This window comes from Clarias gariepinus, chromosome 12 (assembly GCF_024256425.1).
Source record: "Clarias gariepinus isolate MV-2021 ecotype Netherlands chromosome 12, CGAR_prim_01v2, whole genome shotgun sequence".
NCBI classification, from domain to species: domain Eukaryota; kingdom Metazoa; phylum Chordata; class Actinopteri; order Siluriformes; family Clariidae; genus Clarias; species Clarias gariepinus.
In genome coordinates, this window is record NC_071111.1 from 32,730,558 (window position 1) to 32,746,935 (window position 16,378).

The 16,378-nt window shown below is 42.8% G+C and overlaps 1 protein-coding gene across 1 annotated transcript in view; it reads left to right on the plus strand.

Annotated features, from left to right (window-relative positions):
- Positions 1–15,485, plus strand: part of mrpl42 (mitochondrial ribosomal protein L42) — a 152,276-nt gene extending 136,791 nt beyond the window's left edge. The window contains exon 6 of the mRNA XM_053508317.1: positions 15,476–15,485. The gene's annotated coding sequence lies outside the window, so the exon portion shown is untranslated. The remainder of the gene's footprint in view (positions 1–15,475) is intronic.
- The last annotated feature ends 893 nt before the right edge of the window (positions 15,486–16,378 follow it).

Genomic DNA, 16,378 nt, shown 5'->3' on the forward strand with positions numbered 1-16,378 from the left:
GCCGCCCCACCCACCTCCCTGACCTAAACGAAGACCCGTTTCTATTGGAACACAGGGGCGGAGAAGGTGCGAGGGATTACGACGTGGGAAACAGAGAACTCTTGGCCATCAAGCTGGCTCTGGAGGAATGGAGACGTTGGCTTGAGGGAACTGAGCTCCCATTTTTGGTGTGGACAGACCATAGGAATCTTAAGTACCTTCATTCCGCGAAAAGACGCACATCATGCTCGATGGTCGTTGTTTTTTCGCGTTTTAACTTCGTTTTATACTATCGGCCAGGCTGAGAATGCCCTCTCACGCCAATTTCCCTCTTCTAAGGACCCCACTCCATGCGACACCATTTTATCTCCCTCCTGTCTCATCGCAGCCTTGAGATTTGACATCGAGACCAAGGTCCAGCAGGCCCTGACCCAAGAGCCCGGCCCAAGCAATGTTTCCCCAAATCGCCTTTTCGTCCCCGTCCGTCTATGTTCTCAGGTGTTGGAATAGGCCCATGGTTCCCACTTGTCTTGCCACCCACCCTGGGGCTGCCTGGACCCGCTTCATTATCCAACAGTGATTCTGGTGGCCCACGCTAGGAAGGGACGTCTCCAGGTTCATGGCAGCCTGCGACATCTGCGCCCGAGCTAAAATTCACAACCGACCAGCTGCCGGCCTTTTCAGACCCCTACCGATCCCCCACCATTCTTAGTCCCATATCTCCGCTGACTTTGTCACTGGCCTGCCCCTGTCCGATGGCAACACCTGCATCATGACTATAGTGGACCCCTTTTCGAAGTCAGTGCACCTCGTCTCACTCCCTAAGCTGCCCTCCGCCAAGAGACTGCGGAGCAGTTAGTCCTTCACATATTTTGCCTCCATGGTCTTCCAACAGACGTCGTCTCGGATCGGGGCCCTCAGTTCGCCTCTCGCTTTTGGGGCGCATTCTGCAGACTCGTCGGGGCGACCACTAGTCTATTGTCTGGGTTTCATCCTCAGTCCAATGAACAAACAGATGAACCAAGCGTTTCCCTCCACTGTATGACTACTCGGGACTCAACCACCTGGAGCAGATTCCTCTCTTGGGTCAAGTATGCCCACAACTCTCTGCCCTCCTCGTCGACAGGCTTGTCCCCGTTTCAGTGCTGCTTAGGCTACCAACCTCCACTCTTCCCAGCCCAGGAACTAGAGGTGGAGACCCCGTCAGCCCAACACTTCGTCCGCCGCTGTAAGCAAACATGGCTATGCGCTAGACGCACCCTGCTACGAACCCGCTCCTCTTATAAGAAACAGTCAGACCGCCACCGCACCAAGGCCCCCAGATACTGGGTAGGAGACCGAGTCATGCTCGCCACGAAGGACATTCCCTATGAGAGTGTCCTGATTCATGAATATGCCAACATGTCTTATTGAAAAAAAAATGTGTCGACATCATCAGAAGACATGAATGAACAATATATATTTTATGAACATAAAGTTCTTCAGGCTTTTTATGATAATCATCATATTTGCTGTTTGTGTCCAGCATTGAATAATCATTTCATCCATTATTTAACCACGGCTAGAAATAATAGCTGGAATGTGATGTAATTGTGAATTTATGACTGAGATAAAGCTGTTTGTCTTTTGTAAAGTACTTTCACTTTACAGAAGGCAGCGTTTTTATAAAAAGGTTGATAAACGTGTGTTGTACAGTATATACAACGCGACAGCGCGCTCAGTTACTTACTTCTCACCTTTCATGTAGGTCTTCTCGGACTTATTAATTAATTTTTAACCCCTCAAAAATGCGTGTATATACAGCTTAAAACCTCCATCAGTTATTAAAGATAGCATCTATTTAGAAAAAATGCCCCAGCGATTTCGGAGCTTCAGGAAATCTCCCCACACTCTGCGCATAACACCGGGCCAACTCATGTCGGAAAGAATTTATAAACGGTTTCTAAATGTGGGCTATTGTTTTTTTACTTATAATATTTGTTAATTTATTTTAAATGAGGTTTGGGCTCAGGACTTCGATTCGGCATTGTGATCCCTCTCTTTAATTTACTACATAGTTTTAATCAGCGCTCAGCCGCATGCATAAAGTTTTTCAGACCGCACCGGCAGAAGTAGACTAATATTTATGAACGCGTCGGGAAAACAGCAAGCAGACTGACTCTGACCATTTAAAAAAACGTTTGCGTTAATTTTCTAACACGCTCAAGTTCACCAAAAACAATACCAAACCGCGCACCTTCTTTACTTTCAAACATTTACAAAATCACAAAGTTTTTTTTGTTATTGTGAGTGCGCTTAAGTAAAAGTTAAGTCTTATAAAGGCTATGTAGTCTTTTATAGTTTTATTATATAGTTTTTGCACATTAATCTGAGTCCTCATCTGTTACATTTTTGAGGACAATAGTTTTTTTTTGGCCTCCTCTTCAGATATGCGAAGAAGCAGGGCTGCGGAATTAGGCACGGATGATAAGCTATCCTTGCTAATGATTCCCGGCTTGCAACCAGCACTATAAAATACTTGGGGTTTGTTGGTTTACAGTGGCAGTAAAAAGTGGCAGCTGGCACGCCTAAAAATAGACGCAGGTTAATTTTTTTATAGTCTAAATTAAAATCCTCCTCTTTAGTGCCTCCTATTCCTATTAATCCTATTGTTCTTTTAGTGTCACTGTGTGTGCTTTACAATGCCAGACAACATTCTAATGCAAATTATTCACTCTTCCCAAGTGTGAATCAGCTGTTCTCACCTATACATATTAACCTATACGTTTTCACCTAAAGTGTTTAGGTGAAATTCCACCTATACAAGTGTGACAAATATGCAAAGAAAAAAAAATAGGAAGGGGCAAATACTTTTTCATGGCACTTCACATGTGGTCAGATAGTTCCACTGGGATGAAACTGTGCCTGGTGGAGTTATAGCACTTTTAAAATCATACTAACTTTACACTGATATGAATAACTTTAAACGATGAATGCTTTTTAGCACCCTTGTGACTCTGTAAGACACAATGCACAGAATATTTTCTAACAGCCTGTAAATGATATATTTTAGCAGTATTGTTTTGCATCTTTTGAAATAAATAAATTTAAAAAAATCACAATCACAATACTGCGAAAATGTTTTTCATTTTGCTGTAAAACTGTTTATAAGCCTCCTGGGTCTCTGTGAGACTGGTGCTACTACACTGAAAATATTGTCTTTATACGTAGTTTTATATGTTGTTTGTCTTATTGTTCTTTCCTTTTTTCTTTGTTTTACAAATATTGTGCATCCATATGCGTAGAAAAGAGATGCAATATTATGGTTTCCGTCATTTTTTAAAAATATACATATAGTTGCATACTGACTGGGCTGCCCCACATTGACCAGTGGCCCACCGGGGAAAACTCCCGGTGCTCCAGATGGCCAGTCCGCCACTGCTCCTCTTTACTTTCCTACTGTAACGTAGAATCAGTGCTTAACCGCATGCATAAAGTTTTGCAAATTCGTTTAATGTTTAATTTGTGCTTCATAAGGTTTTGCCAGCGGTGTACAGCGCAACGGGGGTTATTATTTACTATTAAAGAAACTTATAATGATCTGTCACGGCGTACACCTGTGATGGGTGTGCGCCCAAATCTACTATCGCTACTCGCTCACTCCGTAGGCTCCCTGAATAGGCGGCAAAGGGACGGAGCCACCTATTCGTTTCGGCTGGCGATAATTAACGTTAATATGATCTCGGGCTTGCTCCACATTATAAAAGCAAGGCGCGGAGTTTAGTCCGAGGTCCGGGAAGTACGTGATGTGGTGGAGAATAGGCAGTGGCGGTTCTACACTGAATTGCTACCCGGGCGAGGCTCCCTCCCGGCAGTAACTGTGTGGATGCGCTTCACCTCGGAGCGCGCTGTTGCGTTGTATTCAAAAAATAGACTAAAACAAAATCATGTTTGCTTCAGCATTGGAAACAATATAGTATTAGGCTAACTTTATTAAAGATTATACACTTTTGTATTCTTTGTCCACACACGTGGGCATCTTAAAATTTTTAGATATTGATCCTTTCTAGATGCAGCGAATTTTCTGAGCAAATTATTAATAAATTCCATGAATGAAAAGGTGAAAGAAAAAAAGGTTACGCGAAAATAAAAAAAAGCTTTAGAGGTAAATGCTGTGAAATGCTTCAAAAGAACAGATTATGCTTACAACAGGTTAGGGACAGTGAGGCTGGTTTCAGCAGCCCACCATATCCCACATCATAATACATTGGCTCAATAAAGTGGAGATTAATTTTTAAAACTACTTAATAGTATAAAAATATAACAATACAAAAACATAAAACAAAGTTTCACCGAACATATATTGGGTCATATTTGTAAAACAAAGGAAAGAATAATAAGACAAACAACATATAAAACTATAATATTTTCAGTGTCCAGTAGCACAAGTCTTACAGAGACCCAGGAGGCTCATAAACAGTTTAACAGCAAAATGAGACATTTTGTCAGTATTGTGAATTTTTATTTATTTATGTATTTCAAAAGATGCAAGAGAATACTGCCAAAATGTATCATTTACATGCCGTTAAAAAATATTCTTTGCATTGTCTCTTATTGAGTCAAAAGGGTGTTAAAAAGCATTCATCATTTAAAGTTATTCATATCAGTGTAGTTAGTATGATTTTGAACTCCACCTGGCACAGTTTAATCCCAGTGGAACAATCTGACTACATGTGCAGTGCCATAAAAAAGTATTTTTTTCTTTCTGATTTTTTTCTTTGCATATTTGTCACCCTTGTATGGGTGGAATTTCACCTAAACACTTTATAAGAAAAGGACAGATTGGCCTTTTTTTGTGAGTTATCATGAACATTTTGCATTTCGTGGGTATCATCTTGATGCATTGTAAGACGTACCACTCATCAGTGATAATGAACCAGTGCCTGCTAATGATGACCAACACGTCTCCCCTGATCTACTGTACCAGAACCAAGTAAAAAAAAAAAGGTAAACAAACTGAATAAAATTAGTAGCAGCATTAACTCGTGCTGGTAATTATTATGGTAGTCAATACTAATTCAAAATAATGTTTCTCAGCATAATAATTAAAATAAGTAACTAGTTTACTAGAGTGAGCTAATGCTGCTACTGATTTTATTTCAGCTTACCTGTTCAGTTTTATTGCCATTCCTTTTAAAATATTGTCTTTATAGATGTATATGTTGTTTGTCTTTATGTTCTTTCCTTTGTTTCTTTGTTTTACTAATATGACCTAATATATGTATTTATTTAAATTCCCGAATGTTGCTTACGGCAAGTCGCGGCACGCCACGCGCTAAATTGCGGCGTCTCGCGGGAAAACACGCACAGTCTTAATGGCCACATCTGTATGAGTCTAAGACACATTTTGCTCGGTCCATGAAGGCAGCTGCAGGCAAGTATGAGGAAATCTTGAAAAGGCCCAAATATCCCCAAGACAATCCTAAGAGGGGAAAGTTATAAGCCTGAATGAAAAAGGTCACTGGCAAGTAACCAGGATTTTTTGAGTGATGGAAGTGGGACAGTATTGGAGCAGCCTGAAAACCAAAGTGTGGTGGATGACGTTGTGGCAACTGTCATTCTGAGGAAAAAAGAAATTATTCTTATGTCTTACTTATGTTGAAGATTCCTACAGTGATTCTGCACACTGAGATACAAAGAATCCATGTATTCAAGACCCTTATTTTGCTTATATTTTTTCCCCCAATTTCATTTGGTTTAATTTGCTTTGTGTGTGAGTGAGTGAGTGAGTGAGAGAGAGAGAAAGAGCTAGAGCTTATACTGTGATTTTTCTAAGGTAACTAAAGCCTGTGGATTACTACTACTACCACTACTACTAATAATAATAATAATAATTGTTGTTATTATGTAAATTAAACCCATGAGTCTCAATCATCACAAAATCAGCCAACACTGTAAACAGATTGCAGAACAAATTGAACTTTGAAACTTTGAGATTCCTTTTAAAAATGCTAATGAGAAAAGTCATCTTATCAGCATATTAGCTGTTTCCATAGCGCTTGTTTTTTTCTGGGGTAAGTTGCTAGCCCAACACCCAACCCTTCTCCTTTGGCACTTGTGAACCAGCGGCAGCAGCGGAGCTCTAGACCTCCACTGCGGGGAGTTACAGCCTTACCCGGTGTCAAGAACTAACCTGGAGTGACCAGAAGACGTAGCTTTAGCGGTTAGCCCTTTGTTGTGTGAATGGTAAACCCAAACGCGGAAGAACACGAGTAGGCAGGATAATCACACTATTTAGTCTAAGGACTCTCACGAATGGGGAGTAAGGGAAAGACACAATCTAACCCGCATCCTATAAATACACACTTGATCAGGAAATTAAGCCAAGAAGGTGAGTACTCACAGTCGTAGGGTCCTAGTGCTGGTCGCGTTCCGAGTGTGCATGACAGTACCCCCCTGTCCAGGATCGGCTCCAGACGGTCTTAAGGTGGAGGATACCCTGTGACGGTAGCTCGGGGTCGACAATGAACCGTGCTGGAACCCAAGATCGCTCCTCAGGGCCGTAGCCTTCCCAATCGACCAGGTACTGGGTGCCTCTGCCCCGAGGGCCCGAATCAAGGATCCATCGCACGGTGTAGGCGGGACCGCCGTCAATGATTTGGGGAGGAGGAGCAGGGGGGGTGGGTGGAACCATAGGTAAAGTGGTGAAGGGTTTTAGTTGCGAAATATGGAATACTGGATGGATCCGGAGCGCCGCAGGCAGCTGGAGCCGGTAGATGACAGGGTTGATCTGTAGATTGATGCGGTACGGGGGTGGTATCTGGAGGACAGACTAGTGGTGGAGTTAATCAGACGGCAGAAGGCCTTCCAGAACCAGGCAGTGAACTGGGGCCCTCTGTCCGAGACTATGTCTTTGGGGAACCCATGCAGACGGACTACGTGTTCCAATATCAGCTCTTTGGTGTCCTTAGCTGATGGGAGGTGAACTGCTTTGGAGAACCGGTCGACGATCGTGAGGATGGTGTTCTTCCCTTCGGAGACCGGCAGGCCCGTGATAAAATCCAAGGCGATGTGTGTCCAGGGCCGTCAAGGAACGGGAAGAGGTTGGAGCTCTCCGGGGTTTGGTCGGTTGGTATCCTTAGCCCTGGCGCACAGCGGGCACGCCTGAACGAACTCCTCGATGTCCTTCTTCATGGAGGGGCCACCAGAACGCCCGTTTCACGAACTGCAAGGTTCTTCGGTTTCCCGGGAGTCCGCCTTGGTGTTCTTTGACGAAGGGCGCTATGACAGATGAAAGTTGAACTGTTCGAAGAATAATGCCCACCGTGCCTGTCGTGGATTAAGTTGCTTGAGGTTCCGGATGGTGATGAGGTTCTGGTGATCCGTTCAGACGACGAATGGCTCACTTTATGCCCAACAGCTCGCGGTCCCCTACCCCGTATCGCTGCTGACTGGGATTAAATTTCTTGGAGAAGAAGCCACATAGGTGTAGCTTCTGGTCTGAACCTCGCTGAGAGAGAACAGCGCCGGCGCCCACATCCGACACGTCCACCTCCACAACGAACGGTTGGTTGGCATCTGGATGAAGAAGAATAGGTGCGGTGATGAAGCGATGGCAGAGTTCTCTGAATACCGAGGTGGTGGACGGAGTGAGTTGGAAGGGGTGAGTTGCGGGCCTGGTCAAATTAGTCAGTGGTGCTGCAACTGTACTGTAGCCCCAGATGAAGCGACGATAGAAGTTCGCAAACTTGAGAAACCGTTGAAGCTGTTTAAGCGTCCTGGGTAGGGGCCAATGACGCACAGCCTCTAGCTTCTGCGGGTCCATGGCCACACCCTGGGGCGAGATGACAAAACCCAGGAACGTGGTGGAGTGCTGGTGAAAAGCACATTTTTCCAACTTACAGTACAGTTGGTGAGCGAGCAATCTCTTTAGAACAGTTCAGACATGTTGGGTGTGTTCTGTGATAGTGCGGGAGTAGATGAAAATATCGTCCAAGTAGATCAACACCCATCGGCCTAACATGTCTCTCAGGACATCGTTGATGAATTGTTGGAAGGCCGAGGGTGCGTTACATAATCCAAATGGGATGACCAAGCTTTCATAATGTCTTGTGGGGGTGATGAAGGCCGTCTTCCACTCATTGCCATCTCTGATGCGCACCAAGTTGTAGGCGTTCCGGAGGTCCAACTTAGTGAACACGGTGGCACCAGAGAGGGCGTCCAGGGCTGAGTTGGTGAGCGGCAACGGGTGTCGGTTCTTGATGGTTATCTTATTTAACCCCCGATAGTCGACACACGGGCGAAGGTCCCCCCCTTTCTTTTTCACAAAGACAAAGCCTGCGGCCGCCGGTGGCGAGGAGGGCCGGATGGTTCCATGTCGGAGAGTGTTGGTGATTTACTCTTCCATCGCCTGCGTCTTGGTAGCTGACAGGGAGTAGAGGTGGCTGCGGGGGGGAACAGAACCCGGCTGGAGCTCTATGGCCAGATCGTAAGGACGATGAGGTGGAAGGTGGGTAGCTCTTCTTTTACAAAAGACTCCAGCCAGGACACGATAGGCAGGCGGAATGGCATTGATGTCGACATCGGGGGCCTCGTCCCAGCCGGGGCCCTTTAGGCAAATTTCAGTGCAGGTCGGTCCCCACTGGAGAATACGGTTCTGGTTCCAGAAAATGAGGGGGTCGTGTTGCAGCAGCCAAGGGTATCCGAGGATGATGGGAGAGGATGAGATAGAGGTGAGGTGAAGTTGGAGCTGTTCTTGGTGTTGGTCAATTATGAATGTGGGTTGGGTCTGGTGGGTGATAGGGCTGGATGGGTTGGGTCTGGTGGGTGATAGGGCTGGATGACAGGCCAGTCGACTGAAGTGATTTTAACTGGCTGGGATAATGCCTCGATCTTCATCCCCAATTCTTTGGCATAGGTGGAGTCAATGAAGTTACCGGCGGCACCGGAATCGATGAACGCCGTACTTCGAACTCGTTTGTGGCCAAATTTGAGAATTACCTGAGACGTGAGATGGTGGCGCTGGTCGTGGTGGAGAGGTGGAGAGGGCTGGGCTGGGCATTTCCCGGGCGAATTGGACAGATCGCCCTGTGATGTGCCGCTGACCCACAATAGGCACAGAACCCCTCTCTGTACCGTCGTTTGCATTCCGCCCTGGTCAGGGAGGCGCGTCCTAGTTGCATGGGTTCCCCGGCTCCGGTGTCAACCACGGCAGGAGGTGGAGATCCAACAGATCCAGTAGTTGGGGGGGGTGAGAGCAGTAGGTGGTCGTGGTGCGGTGTAGGAGAAGGTGAGTGCAGGCAGCAGGGTCCTCGGGGCTGGCTTCGGGCGAGAGAGGATGCGCTGATCGATACGGAGGGCGAGCTGGATCATCCCCTCCAGGGTGGCAGGAAGCTCTCGCCCGGTGAGCTCGTCTTTTATGCGTGGAGCCAGTCCCTCGTAGAAGGATGTCTGGAGCGCGACATCTCCCCAGTCGGTCTGTTCAGCAAGGGTCCAAAATTCAGCGGCGTACCGGCTCACGGACGATCCTCCCTGCCGCAGATGGTAGAGTTTGGTGTGGGTCTCCACCTCACCCGCTGGATGTTTTCGAAAGTGAGTCGGAGTTGCCGGGTGAACTCATTATATGAGTGCGCGGTGTCTGTATCTGCCCGGAGAACTGCCGTGGCCCACTCAGCTGCCTGCCCGGATAGCAACGAGACCAGAAGCGCGATGCGTAGCCGATCGCTGGAGTACCTGGTGGCATTGAACTCAAACACCAAATCAAGCGCTGTTAAAAACACATTACACTTCCCATCCGTGCCATCCCACTTATCCAGGAGTGGCAGAAATACATCAGAAGGAGGGGGGAGGGTTGTTGCGGCGCCGCGACGTCTTGGAGGTCCCGGCGCAGATTAGCAATCTCTCCGGTTAGCGTGTTGATGAGTTTGGCGTGCTGATCTACCACATCGCAGAGGTGCGCGTAATCCGCTGGGTTCACCGCGGAGGGCTCAGTCATTCTGTCAAGAACTAACCTGGAGTGACCAGAAGACGTAGCTTTAGCGGTTAGCCCTTTGTTGCGTGGATGGTAAACCCAAACGCAGAAGAACACGAGTAGGCAGGATAATCACGCTATTTAGTCTTAGGACCCTCACGAATGGGGAGTAAGGGAAAGACACAATCTAACCCGCGTCCTATAAATACACACTTGATCGGGTAATTAAGCCAAGAAGGTGAGTACTCACAGTTTGGTGGAGAATTCTGACGTAGCATCGGCGAGACTCAATGACTGAGCGAGGTGCTATGGTTTGTTTACCTCTTTTATACTTCCTGGTTCGCGACCGCTTAACTTCCGGGTCCTAGTTCCGCGTTCCGAGTGTGCATGACACCCGGGAACTGAACCAGTGACCTCGGGATGATAGGACAAGCTGTTTACCACTGCGAGGCCCTACCCTAAACTTCAGCAGTACAAAACCAGACACCAGACTTAATGTACTGAGAACGATAGTAAAACACAATGGGGGGCACAGTGGAAAATGAACAATGAAATTCCCACCAGGCACATACTGTAGCTATGTTTTTAAGGGCACTTAATACACATTACTGTGATGCATTAAACATTTAATTTCTGGTTTGTTTTATTTTAAATATGGCTTATTAACTAAAGTATGCACTTTTTAATAGGACCCTAGCTGTAATGTTTATTAATGTTTAGGCCAATTTATTGTGAACGTATCAAAGTCTCTGTGTATAGTCTCTTTAGATCCTTCATCACTCATGTTACCATGGTGTGAATTATTAACATATTGATGTATTTCAATTAAGGACAAAAATAGACCATGTACATGTGGTTATTATTTTTATTATTAATAAAGCTGTTATGTGACAGTAACCATTGTTAAAACTGCTATATAACAATTAAAACACACAAACATGAGGTAAAAAAAAAAAATTCTCCAAAAACTAGTCAAAGTTAAACAGTAATTTGTATAAACCAGGAGAATACATGTGGTATTTTGCTTAACGGTAAATAGAATACATGTGGTATTTTGCTTAACGGGAAATAAAATACCTGGATTACACCAGCTGCTTATCACTCTCTAACTTTTATATTAATACTGATTCTTTTATATTAAAGTATCCATTTTTAAAAGCTAGCAAAGATGAAACAGTTGAAAGTTTTTTTTCTCTCCACAGTGTCAAACATTGGTCACGTTTTTCCAGTAGCTCCAAAAGGACAGCCGTCACCCCTCTGACGCAATCCTCCCCAGCAGAGGTGGGTTGAAGGGAACAGGAGGATTTGGTATAAACAAAGATAAATAAAATTTACACAATATCTTGCTATGATGAAAATAAAAAATATTCATGAGCCTATTACCACCAGAGTGTGTAAAATACAGTTTTGGAATTCTGGAAGGTAAATAAACTGCCTGTGGTAATGTTAACCATTGAACTTTATGTTTGCATTAACCACTGTCTTTTTGTATTATCACCTGCATTAAATTAACCAAGCTTAGATAAAATGGGAGGGTTGCAAACCCTTGTCTCGGAGTAGCTGAAAGACAAACAACAACAACATTAAATTAGCCAGGAATTTACCTAATGTGGTTTACATTCAAGTAAATTAATCGACATAACACACTCATGACCATTAGTGTGCAACTTTGAAGCCAAACTTACACAGCAATGTGTAAGATAATATCACTTACCAAGTGCTGAAACAGCCCTACTCCTTAACTGTTAAACACTTTAGGGTTTTTATTCAACTTTTGTTAATTTGCACTCATTGTACCATGCAAAAGTCGCCATTCAAAGGGAAGCCACACATTATTTGCACATCAGCACTTCGGCCAGTAGTTTTTGCATAGGTGTCCATCATTCATTTGGGCCTTCCCATTATTGTTGCCACAAAAAAGCAAACAATTGTTTAGAAAATTCTTTGTATACTGTTGCATCACTGTTTATCTTTAGACTTTAATGGAGCTAATCTAAAGATAAGTTTTCCACAGACAAGAAAGAAAGGTTATTAATTTAGTCTGGCATGGAATGTTCAAAAGTCACCTATGAATCAGAATTATTATTTAATTGTTTGACAACTGTTAGATAAGCAAATAATCATAAAAGCAAAGCAAAAACTATATATATTGTATGTGTTCATGTGAATGTGCGAGTGTGTGATAATTGAGTGTGCACAAGCCTTAAAAAATATAATTAAAAAAGAAGAAATCTTTGCCTTTAAGTACATACAGATGGTGCCACGCCCAATAGCCGCGGCCGTGTGAATGGCATACGAATGGCGTATGGCTGCCCTATGCACACCTCCTTTTCCTTCGAGAAAGGCTGGTTCCACCACTAGATGGCGCTTCATTCTCAAGGACACGTTAACACAAGCCAGCAATTTAGCTGCGCTGAGTTGCAATCACGTGATTTTAACAACCCACGCTCACCCCCGCCGAACTGATGCTGCCAAACTGCACTAGAGATGAAGATGGCGGCTTAATGTACTATTCGCGGTAAGTGGCGTTTTAATTCATAAAATTTGTTTGGGATTAGTTTACAGTTAATTTCCCAGTTTAGTTTTTTATCGGCCGTTTTGAAAATCACTGGCAGCACCAGCAGCGGTCAGATGTAACTTTAGATAACTTAATGATCTGTTTACCAAGTCTGGAGTTAACATTACAGCTTACTGTCAGTGTCACAAACTCACAATGTCACTCCTCTTTAACTAAAAAGGACACTAAAGCTTCGAAAATACTATTAATGTCCCTATTACAAAAGCTGCACTACCGGATGGAGAGTGTTTGTGTTTTATAAAAATGCCTTTAGAATCTGACCGCGTGTTGTCTGGATAAATTCAGCATTTATTTATTCTTTGGGTAAGAGTTAATCTAAAGGTTATATCTGTGAATATAATGTGATGCAGTTCATGAAGGACACAAGCTGAGGATAGATGTACAGGAGCTAGCGAGCTAAACGCTCATAACGGGGTTTATATTTTTCTCAATTTGGCAGTGACTTTGCGCGGTAGCGCGAGCGCTTAGTTACCGAGCTGGATAAAAACTCTGAAGTGTTTATCAGTTAAGGAGTGGGGGGAGGGGGAGGTGTGTGTGTGGGGGGAGGGGAGGTGTGGGGGGCTTCAGTATTCGGGAAGTTATAGTTTGGCTTCAGAAATGAACTAATGTATAGGAGTGTTATATCGCTTAACTTATTAGTATGAAAAGCGGATTAAGTAAATTCTCGGTTAATTTAATGCAGACGATAATACAGACAGACCGGGGTTAACCTTAACAAAGTTCAATGGTTAAAGTTAGCCCAGTTTATTTACATTCCAGAATTCCCCAAAACAGTATTTTACACACTCTGTGGTGTAGGTTTACTAATATCTTTTATATTTATTACAACTAGGTATTCTGTAAAGTTTATTTATCTTTGTCTTCATTAAATTCTCCTGTTGTCTGTTAATCAGAGCTCTGCTGTGGAGGATTGGGGGGTCAGACGGATGACGGTTGGCCTTTTGGAGCTACTGGAGGAGCCTGAACAAGCTGTTGAGGGAGCTGTAGCAGGGATGACGTCACAGTGCAACAGCTTTAGAATGATGTTTGGTCAGGTTTACTGTATATTCTAAACATAGAATTGCAAAACGTTTAATACTTTAGGGGGGAAACAAAGACTTAAACTGTTCCATCTTTAATATTTTTTAAAATTGATATTTTAATATAAAAGAACCAGATAGAGACTGATAAGCAGCTGGTGTTATCCGGGTATTTTAATGACCTTTAAGCAAAAATTAAACATGTTTTCACCTGTTTTATACAAATTATTGTTTTACCTTTGACTAGTTTTGGAAGAATAAATTTTATTTTTAAAGTCATGTGTGCGTGTTTTAATTGTTGGGGGGTTGTTTGTGTATTTAAAAATACATTTACTTAAACCAACAACTTCAATGTGCAAAAAATGGGACCCGACGTTGTTTTAAATAGTCAAAGAGTTGGGCTAATAATAATAATGATAATAATAATTATAATTATTATTATTACTGGTTATAAAAACATATGAAAACAGCAGTTAAACACTTGATCATATGTATCTGTGCTAGTTTGTGATTATGTGACCCATAATCATTTTTTTCTCAGTATAAAATTTTTGGGGGGTTTTAAGAACTCCATCAAAAAAGCAAAGACAAACTTTAGAAGGAGTGGAAGGTAAGAAACCTCAGTGGAGAATACTGACGGTGACATTGTGCTAATTGCTGTGTGTGTGTGAGTGTGTGTTTTTGGCGGGGGGAGGGGTACTTCAGACTTACTTGTCTGTGCGCAATGTTTGTGTTAAACCAACGGAGAAATGCAGGAGCGCACACACACACACCTCTCATCCACAAACGCTTTAACTGTTGTCTTGTAAATCGATGATTAAACCTTCAGCATCAGTCCTAAACACAAGCGCAGGGTCTGTTTTTGTCCTTAATTAAAAGACACCAATATGTTAATAATTAACACAATGATAACATGTTGTTTATGTTTAATGTCTATTTTGCGGGAAAAGGTAATAGACAATATTTAAAATAAAACAAACCAGGAAGTAAGTGTTCCATACATTAAAGTGCTTTGTATAACCAAGTGCCCCAACAGACATAGCAACAGTGTGTGCGCTCTGGGGGATTGGCAGGTGAACAAAGATAATCATTTACAAGACAAAAGACGTTCAGAGGTGTGTTATGCCCTAAAACGCCCCCCTGCCACGGATTGCCCCCCATCACACAATCGCTATCTTCAAAGAAAAGCCGCCGCCCCTTTTCATTCAAACGCGTTAGCGAGTGTTTTTCTTCCCCTACGCTCGGTTTTGTGAACACAGTTGAGTTCAGTAACACGATGGAACCAATTACCTAAACAGCAGCAACAACAACCATTATGATCACACTGTTGAATTTATATTGCTTAAATATTTCGCAGCTCTGTCCTCTTTGCATTGCTACGTGTTTATTTACTTCCTTTTCGCAGCGCACGTATAATCCACTTTAAAATCGACACTATCAAACATGGAAATTATATAATATCCAATCAAACATCACCCTATTAAAAGTAACGAATTTGTTACTACTCTTCTCTTATGCAGCACGGCTAAAAATATAAAAATTACTCCAAAGTGCTGCAGGTTTGGTGTCTGTGAGCTTTTCCTAATCAGAGTTATACGGGGGGCATTTTGTGGCTGCTCCAGTTACACTCTACTTACAGTAGATATTGCACAGAGGAGAGTTCACTTCTGTTCTCTTCATCCTAGCTTAATTTCATCTCATGAAATAATAGTAAGTTTTGGAAAGTCTGAGTTCATCTCCCCAGCCAGTGTTGTGTATGGGCAGGGTAGCATCATGGCAGGATTGGTGTCATTTTTATCATCTTTTTAGCCGTGCTGCGTAAGAGAAGAGTAGTGACAAATTCATTACTGAAACTGGAACTGTTTAGTTCTGTTAGTATTGTGTTCAGGTGTGAATGTTTATGGGGATTTAATCTGTCTCTGCTGCCGCATCTATTCACCGTAGTGATAAGTGATTAATTTCCCATCAGATCTTTGATGGTGGACGTTATGCTGGTTAAATGACTAAAGACATACTGATCCGTATGGACAGATATTTGTTCCAGATATTATGCGTTATTAATCGATTTGTTATGCCAATTTTTGACTATCAGCGGAAAAAAACATCAGCGAAAACATCAAAAATATAACAAAAACAAACCCAAGCAGGAGTTAAATTTTAAGCTTTACTTTGCAGCAAAATATTATCTACGAGTGTATTAAACGGAAAAAGATAAAATACACCGTAATGTAAAATACTGTACATAGCCCGCATTTGTATTCCGTACCTACAACGACTGATATAGATAAATTACAGATGTTACCGTGTCTTTAAGTATTATTAAGGATGTCGTGAAAAAATATTGCAATAAGTAGTTTAATTAATTAATTAATTAATTAATTAATTAATTAATTTAATCATTAATTAAAAATAGCATAAGCATCATGGGTTGTGTATTGAGTGATTTAAGTCTGTTTTATGAATCGTTTTTTATCCCTCTTTTTTACCACATCATCTATTTATGAAACTATGTTGACGTAAGTTATGTTATATATATTAAATATAGTAACCAGCTGCTTGGACACTGCAGTTAACTAAAACAGTCAATGCTCCATCTGGCAGAATTATACAGCATTGCAACCATCTTTTAGAAAGCGCATGGGTGCGTTTATGGGGCGGGGCATCGTTAACTACGTCATCGCGGGGGATCACATTCCGTGCACGGATCGATCATGGTCCTGTCACGGTCCTGTCATGGACCTATCATGCTCCAAGCGGCTGTTTGACGTGGCTCCCACTATACTGTAGAAAAAAAAAGTTTTATCATTTTGCAAGTATTATAACATTAACCTGTTTTAAGTTTCAAGTAGGCTT